Raw genomic sequence first — 8,687 nt, forward strand, 5'->3', positions numbered from 1 at the left:
CGTTTATGATGCCGAACATATGTGCTTCACCGTCCGGATCATAGTTGTCCATAATCGGGTCAGCTCTATCGTCCGCCATTATGTCAGTCCTGAAAACATGTAGTAAAAACAAATTAATTAAGTGAAGAAGGGGGGCGGTGGCGGTGGCGAAAGGGCGGTGGCGAAAGGGCGGTGGCAAAAGGAGGGGGCGAGGAAGGGGTGGGAGAGGGTGTCGCGGTAGAGCGCGAGACGGGGCAGCAGACGACGGCGTCACGGAGAGGGAGGCGAGGACAACACACATGTATAACCCTCGCCGCCCCCTCTCGATCCCAAAAAAAAACACCGCGCGCATCGCCGCCCCCCTCGCCGCCCCCTCTCCGTATACTTTTTTTGTTGTTAATTATCAAGTTCTCCGTGTGCCTAGTTTAATTTTTTGTCAAAATGTTCATAGTTTAAATATAGTTTTGAAAACCATTTTTGTTGATACAAAAAAACAAGAATCGTATTTTCGATCCTATTTCTAAACCGTTTGTCCGTATGAGGCAAATGAGGTAGAGTTGGATAGTTCCTGCAAATCAGCTCATTTCATACGTTGAAGGTTTTATTTTCCAAATTCCCTACGCTTATAGAGGAATTTCAAGAATGGAAAAATTTCTAACCTATGGAACAACATTTTCTAACCTATGGAACAACATTTGAACATTGTATAAACAAATTTAAAAATGTCATGAATCTTTTTTGAATTGTTGGATTTGTTTTTCTCAAATGTCACATACATCTTTTTAATGTTTCAAAACATTTCTTATATTACGCAAAAAAATATTTTTTACATTGTATAAAATATCTTTGAAAATGTCCGAAAAACTTTTTTCAAGGTCGTGCAGGGGAGCTATGGCGGCGACCCCTCCGATGAGGATTTTTACTCCGGTGAGGGTGGGCGGTGGCTCGTCGGCGCTCTAGTTAGCAGTAGCAGAGCGGGCAGCACCGGCGGCGTTGAGGGCGGGCGAGCGAGGCGGCGCGCGCGCGGTGGGCGAGGGAGGCCGGTGATAGCGGCCGGCGGCGCCGTACGTGGGCGAGAGGGGGCGGCGTCGAGGGCGAGGGCGACGGCGGGCGACGGCGGGCGGCGTCGAGGGTGAGGGCGACGGCGGGCGGCGTCGAGGGCGAGGGCGACGGCGGCAGGCCTTCGGCGCGGCAGAGATCGGAGAAGACGAGAAGAGGCGACGGTTCGGGCTTGTATTTATAGTCCCCCCCCTTTAGTCGCGGTTGGGGAGGCGACCCGCGACTAAAGGGTAACCTTTAGTCGCGGTTGGCCAGACCAACCGCGACTAAAGGGTTTTTTGACGGGTTTTTCGTTCCCGCGCCCAACGACCTTTAGTCGCGGTTGGGGAGGCGACCCGCGACTAAAGGGTAAACTTTAGTCGCGGTTGGCCAGGCCAACCGCGACTAAAGGTATTTTTCAAAATACTTTTCTTTTTCAAAATGTTAAAAATACAAATAATATATCAAAAAATTCAGAAAAATAAAACTAATTCAATTCAATATGTTAAAAACACAAAAATTATATCAAAAAATTCAGAAAAATAAAACTAATTCAATTCAAAATTCTAAAAATACAAATAATATATCAAAAAATTAAGAAAAATAAAACTAATTCAATTCAAAATGTTAAAAATACAAATAATATATCAAAAAATTCAGAAAAATAAAACTAATTCAATTCAAAATTCTAAAAATACAAATGATATATCAAAAAATTCAGAGAAGTTCTTCCCGGCCGCCTCTGTCTTCCCACAAGTTCTTCCCGGCCAGTCTTCCCGCCAGTTCTTATCCCACCGACAGTTTTCTTAGATGACACAAAAACCACATTTAGTCCCGGTTGCACCAACCAGCCGGGACTAAAGGTTAGATGACCAGCTCTGGATTCCTCTTCTTCCCGCCATTTCTTCCCTGTCTTCCCGCCTCTTTCTTCCCGCCTCCTGTCTTCCCGCCTCCTGTCTTCCCGCTCCCATTTTTCCCGCCATTTCTCACTACATATATGTAGCCCGGCTTGGCCAGCATTATCACATCTCTACAATCTCTCATCACTCTCTCATGGCTTCCACCGCACCCACTCTAACCTACCAGCAGGTGGAGGAGCTTTGCGCCTCGAACTACCCTTGTCCACCGGGCTACCGCGTCCCCACCGGCTGGAGCCTAAGCGCCGGCGGCGTGCCGGTCCCTCCCGTCCCTCAGGGTACTGCGCGCCGGGCGGCCATCACGAACCACTACTACCTCGACCTCACGCCGGAGCAGCGGATGAATCCCCGCTGGCATCCCGATAACCAGCATACTTGGGACGCCTTCTTCATCAATCGGCGTGAGAGGGCGCTCGCCAGGTATGAGGAGGACGGTCTGCCTCCTGGGAACTTCCACGAGGCCGGCCGTCGGCTATGGTGGTACGGCCGGACTCTGCAGAGCGTCATGGACTACATCACGGCCGGCGATATCCCCCGCCTGCGCTACCCTCAGTTCGAGCCATGAGCGCCGCCCGACGACAGCGACGACAGCAGCGACGACGACGGCGGCAACTTAGAAGGCGACGACTACCAGTACAACGACGACGGCGGCTATGAAGACTACGAGTATGCATATTATACGCCTAGGCAGGAGTATGACTAAATCACTCCAAATTTCATGTATCATCAGTGGTATCTCGAATCATTCGAAAATGGACACCAAACACATCACGGGTAATATAATTCACATGATCCATTCAACAAAGTTTGGTACAATAAATTATTACACATCATTTCTTCCCTTGTGTCCCTGCTTGCTTACGATTGTGCCGTATCCATGGAGCATCCTCATCATTTAACTTAATGCTTGGGTCGGTGTTCACTTTGAAGGGCGGAATTTCAGCAAACATATTATAATCTTCTGACATGTCTGTCTTGTCCTCCACTCCCACGATGTTTCTTTTCCCTGAAAGAACAATGTGGCGCTTTGGATCATCGCATGATGTACTGATCGTTTTCTTATCTTTCCGTTTCCTCGGTTTGCTACTCATGTCCTTCACATAGAAAACCTGAGCGACATCTTTCGCTAGGACGAATGGTTCGTCAAGGTAACCAAGATTGTTGAAATCCACCATTGTCATTCCGTATTGCTGGTCCACCTTTACCCCACCTCCTGTTAGCTTGAACCATTTGCACCGGAACAAAGGGACCTTAAAGGAGGGTCCATAGTCAAGTTCCCATATCTCCTCTATGTAACCATAATATGTGACCTTTTGCCCATTCTCGGTTGCTGCATCAAAGCGGACACCACTGTTTTGGTTGGTGCTCTTTTTATCTTGGGCGATCGTGTAAAATGTATTCCCATTTATCTCGTACCCTTGGAAAGTCGTTATAGTCGAAGATGGTGTCTTGGCCAACATGTACAGCTGATCTACAACATCATTGTCATTCATTAAATGTTTTCTCAACCAACTGCCGAAAGTCTCCATGTGGGCCTTCCTAATCCAGGATTCAGGCTTCCCCGGGTTGTCCGAGCGTAAAATATTCTTGTGTTTCTCAAAGTACGGAGCCACCAAGCTGGAATTGGTCAGTACAGTGTGGTGTGCTTCAGTCAGAGAATGGCCGTCCATACATATCGTTGATTTCCTTCCGATCGTGCCTTTTCCACTTAGTCTCCCCTCGTGCCGCGATCGAGGAAGACCAATCGGCTTAAGGTCAGGAACAAAGTCAACACAAAACTCAATTACCTCCTCATTTCCATAGCCCTTGGCGATGCTTCCTTCTGGCCTAGCACGGTTACGAACATATTTCTTTAATACTCCCATGAACCTCTCGAAGGGGAACATATTGTGTAGAAATACAGGACCGAGAATGAAAATCTCTTCGACTAGGTGAACCAAGAGGTGCGTCATAATATTGAAGAAGGATGGCGGGAACACCAACTCGAAACTGACAAGACATTGGATCACATCGTTCTGTAACTGTGGTAGAACTTCTGGATTGATTACCTTCTGAGAGATTGCATTGAGGAATGCACATAGCTTCACAATGGCTACTCGAACATTTTCCGGCAGGAGCCCCCTCAAAGCAATCGGAAGCAATTGCGTCATAATCACGTGGCAGTCGTGAGACTTCAGGTTTTGGAACTTTTTCTCCGCCATGTTTATTATTCCCTTTATATTGGACGAGAATCCAGACGGGACCTTCATACTGCTCAGGCATTCAAAAAAGATGACCTTCTCTTCTTTGGTCAGAGCGTAGCTGGCACGACCTTGAAACCATTCCGGATGCCGGTCATCAGGGTCTTTCAAACGTTGCTGGTCATGCCGTGCTTCCTTTGTATCATTTGTCTTCCCATACACGCCCAAGAAGCTTAGGAGGTTCACGCAAATATTCTTCGTAACGTGCATCACGTCGATTGCAGAGCGGACTTCTAGGACTTTCCAATATTCTAGCTCCTAGAATATAGATTTCTTCTTCCACATGGCTGCGTGCCCGTCAGCTCCCTTCGGAACTGATTGTCCGCCAGGACCCTTTCCAAAGATGACTTTCAAATCCTTGACCATATCAAATACCTCAGCACCAGTGCGTTCCGCAGGCTTCGGCCGGTGATCTGCCTTGCCGTTGTAATGCTTGCCTTTCTTTCTTACTGGATGAATTTTCGGAAGAAATCGACGATGCCCAAGGTACACGTTCTTCTTACAATTTGGCAAATGTACACTTTCAGTCTCATCTAAGCAGTGTGTGCATGCATTGTATCCCTTATTTGACAGTCCCGAAAGGTTACTAAGAGCAGGCCAATCGTTGATGGTTACGAAAAGCAACGCTCGTAGGTCAAATTCCTCTTCTTTGTGCTCATCCCACACACGGACACCAGGTCTGCCCCACAGCTGTAAAAGTTCATCAACTAATGGCCTTAGGTACACATCGATGTCGTTGCCGGGTTGCTTCGGACCTTGGATGAGCACTGGCATCATAATGAACTTCCGCTTCATGCACAACCAAGGAGGAAGGTTGTAGATGCATAGAGTCACGGGCCAGGTGCTATGGCTGGAGCTCTGCTCGCCAAAAGGATTCATGCCATCTGTACTTAGACCAAATCTTATGTTCCTTGCGTCAGCTGCAAAATCTTTGAATTCTCTGTCGATCTTTCTCCATTGCGTTCCATCTGCGGTGTGTCTCAACTCCCCGTCCGACTTACGGTCCTCTTTGTGCCATCGCAACAACTTGGCATGCTCTTTGTTCCTGAACAGACGTTTCAACCGTGGTATTATAGGAGCATACCACATCACCTTGGCGGGAACCCTCTTCCTGGGTTTCTCGCCCTCAACATCGTCACCAGGGTCATCGCCTCTGATCTTATAACGCAATGCAGTGCATACCGGGCATTCATTCAAATTCTCGTATTCACCGCGGTAGAGGATGCAGTCGTTGATGCATGCATGTATCTTCAGAACCTCTAAACCTAGAGGGCAGACAACCTTCTTTGCTTCGTACGTACTGGCGGGCAACTCGTTATTCTTTGGAAACATATTCTTCAACATTTTCAGCAAGTTTTCAAATGCCGAGTCAGCTACACCTGCCTGTGCCTTCCATTTCAGCAAATCCAGTGTGCAACCCAGCTTTTTCAGACCATCATCGCATCCGGGGTACAACGACTTTCTGTGATCCTCTAACATGCGATCCAAATTCTCCCTCTCCTTTTCAATTTCGCAGCGTCTCCGTGCATCAGCAATGGTCCGACCAAGATCATCAACGGTCTCATCACGTGCCTCTTCTTCACCTTCACCTTCCCCTTCACCTTCCCCTTCACCTTCAGCATCCTCCATGAAAGTATCACCGAAATGAGCAAGATAGCTTTCATCGATGAAATCATCCCCTTCTTCATCTTCTTCCATTATAACCCCTCTTTCTCCATGCTTGGTCCAACAATTATAGCTTGGCATGAAACCGTGCCGAAGCAGGTGCAGGTGAACTTCTCTTGAGGAAGAGTAACCCTTCTGATCTTACAGTCAACACATGGACAGATAACAAAACCCTTCTGCTTGTTCGCATTAGCCACTACGAGGAAATCTTTCAAACCCGTAGTGAACTCGCGGGAGAGTCGGTTACCGTACATCCATTGCCGATTCATCTGCATTATTATAATATAAAATATATAATTAACCATCATGCATTTGTTAAACTAACTAGCTATAAACAATATAAATTAAACAATGAACAACACACATGCATATTTTATCAATGACACACATGCATGAAAGGTTCAAGTTGCTAACCGCGATCGAGGAGGAAAAAATAAATGAGGAACCTCAAGTGTGGCTCCAACACTTCATATCATGTTTGTTTCACGCTCTTGGGGCATTTCATCAAACACCTTGTGTGCATAAGAGGAACCAAAAGCAAACCTACACCCCCTTGTGAAGCTTGTGAAGAGAAGTGGCACCAAATGGCTAAGTGAGTGTGCTGAACTGGTATATATAGGGGAGGAGATTTATAATGCACCAAATGACTAAAGGCCTTTGGGCACCTTTAGTCGCGGTTGGCCTGGCCAACCGCGACTAAAGCCCCTCACGTGCACCAGCTGGCCACCGAGCGCCCTGGCCCAGGCCTTTGGTCGCGGTTCGTCTGCCGAACCGCGATTAAAGAAATCATTAGTCGCGGTTCCTACAATTTCGCGACTTATGGGGCTGGACGGAAGCCTCTTTTTCTACCAGTGTTAGAAGCGCTTGATAACGACAACTATCAGCAAGGCAAGTCATTTGATCATGTATTACCTATGTTTTATGCATTGTAGTTCTACCCTTCAAACACCCTATTGCATGCTGAGTAGGTACTTGGAAATATTGGTTACTTGTTGTAATATCATGTGGTAGGCACCCAACAACCCCGTTACTTGGCCCGGGATGACAAACTTTACTTTGCTATGCTTGTGTAGATGGGGTTCTGGTTGAGAGTTTATCACGAGTGATGCGAGAATAATTTAATAACCAAGACCGGTTAAGACAAGACTTTTCAAGACCTTGTGATGCAATGCAACTCTGGGTGAAGGACGGTTTAGATGGGCTCCCTGGAGAAACCGGTGGACGACCCGGGATGTATGGGGAAGTGCCATGACATCTTGCGGAAAGCTTCACCTAGGCTCGAAGAGATGGACGGAGGCTTCAAGACCCAAGGCTTACCTGCACAACCACAAGTCATTATGGGCTCTGGCTTGGTTGGACAACGTGGTGACTCTGGACAGGCAGTGCTAGCAGATGTAGAAGAACAGTAGGATTGGATGGGCACCGACAGGGGATCAAAGGGACCCGTTGAAAGACCATGTTTTGATCATCCGGTCTTCAAACACCCTGAAGTGCGAGGACATATCCGGAGGCGATCAAATCTTGTGGGGAACGTGTGCAAAACTCTGCAGAGTACCCAAACCTAATCGAGTAGCCATGTCCACGGTCATGGACAACTTGAGCCGAAGGCATTGAATTTTTCCTGAACTCTCAACACAATTTAATAATGATGTGGGAATTATCGACAACTCGGGTACGAGAATTGGTTGGCGGAACCATCTCGTTAACAACCAACAATGTAGTAAGATTTTGATTTTAGCCCTCTCTTGATGTAGGAGAAAACTTGCTTTTCGCTAAAAACTTATAGCCCACCTGCCATATATGCATGTAGAATAGATGATTGTTATTTCACCCCTCTCTTTGATGACTTGCCGGCATATTCCATATGCTGACCTACACGGCTGCCACGTATCATGTTGCAGAGTATTTTTTCCGACCAGGGGTTAGGCTACGATCTACGCTCGGTGATATGCCCTGGAGTCGGATGGACTCGTCTACCTTTGAAGCTTCCGCTAGTCTTCGTTAGTTATCTCATGAGATGGCCTTAAGCCACTTTATTGTAATTCATTATTGTAATAAAGTACTCGATATGAGATTTCGATTAATAAAGTTGTGTGATTGAACTCTCGATATATACATTGATGTACTGTGTGTGTACCAGCTGTGTGATTGAACTCTCGATAGCCGTTTCAGGTCGGGTCGCTACATCACCATACGTGCATGCTACGGGAATCACTAACTTCAACACAAGTATTTCTAGGTTCACAACACCCTACTAACATCTTTACCTAATAATAAAGAGGCTATCGCTTCCGTCGGAAAACCCACCGAGATGATTTTACAAAAAAGCCCTTACCGTTTATGACATTAAACTCGTAGTATATATTAAATGTTTTTTAAAATACTCATATTTTTTAAACCGTAACTCCAAATTTAACATATTATATATGGAATTTGGTTAGAAAAATATGTAAAATTTAAATATGATATTATTTTATGTGTTAAACATTTAATAAAAATACTATCTAGGGTGCAATCTTAATAAATAAGTCATTATTCGTATTTCTTTCATACCGGTAGTCATGCGGGTTGGGGATGAACACGTCAACAAAATCAGGATTAGAGATGAAACTGAAGGTCACTTGACCGATTCTTTGTACGTATTAAATCTACATGCAAGCCGTGTTAAAATAGAAGACCTGTGAAATTTTAAACTGCATTTTTGTAGGATAAGACCATCTTTATTTGTGTCGTAACTACAAATTCTCAGATTATAGACCATTTTTTTATAAATTAAGAGCGTGTGGTATTTCTTTCTCCCATTGCAACGCATGGGCCCTTTTGCTATAACTCTTAATATTACCAAATC

General features: G+C 45.9%; 1 pseudogene; it reads right to left on the bottom strand.

Annotated features, from left to right (window-relative positions):
- Positions 1-2,809: 2,809 nt before the first annotated feature.
- On the bottom strand, positions 2,810-6,093 carry LOC123398409 (annotated as a pseudogene).
- Positions 6,094-8,687: the final 2,594 nt, after the last annotated feature.

This window comes from Hordeum vulgare, chromosome 5H (assembly GCF_904849725.1).
Source record: "Hordeum vulgare subsp. vulgare chromosome 5H, MorexV3_pseudomolecules_assembly, whole genome shotgun sequence".
Classification (NCBI taxonomy): domain Eukaryota; kingdom Viridiplantae; phylum Streptophyta; class Magnoliopsida; order Poales; family Poaceae; genus Hordeum; species Hordeum vulgare.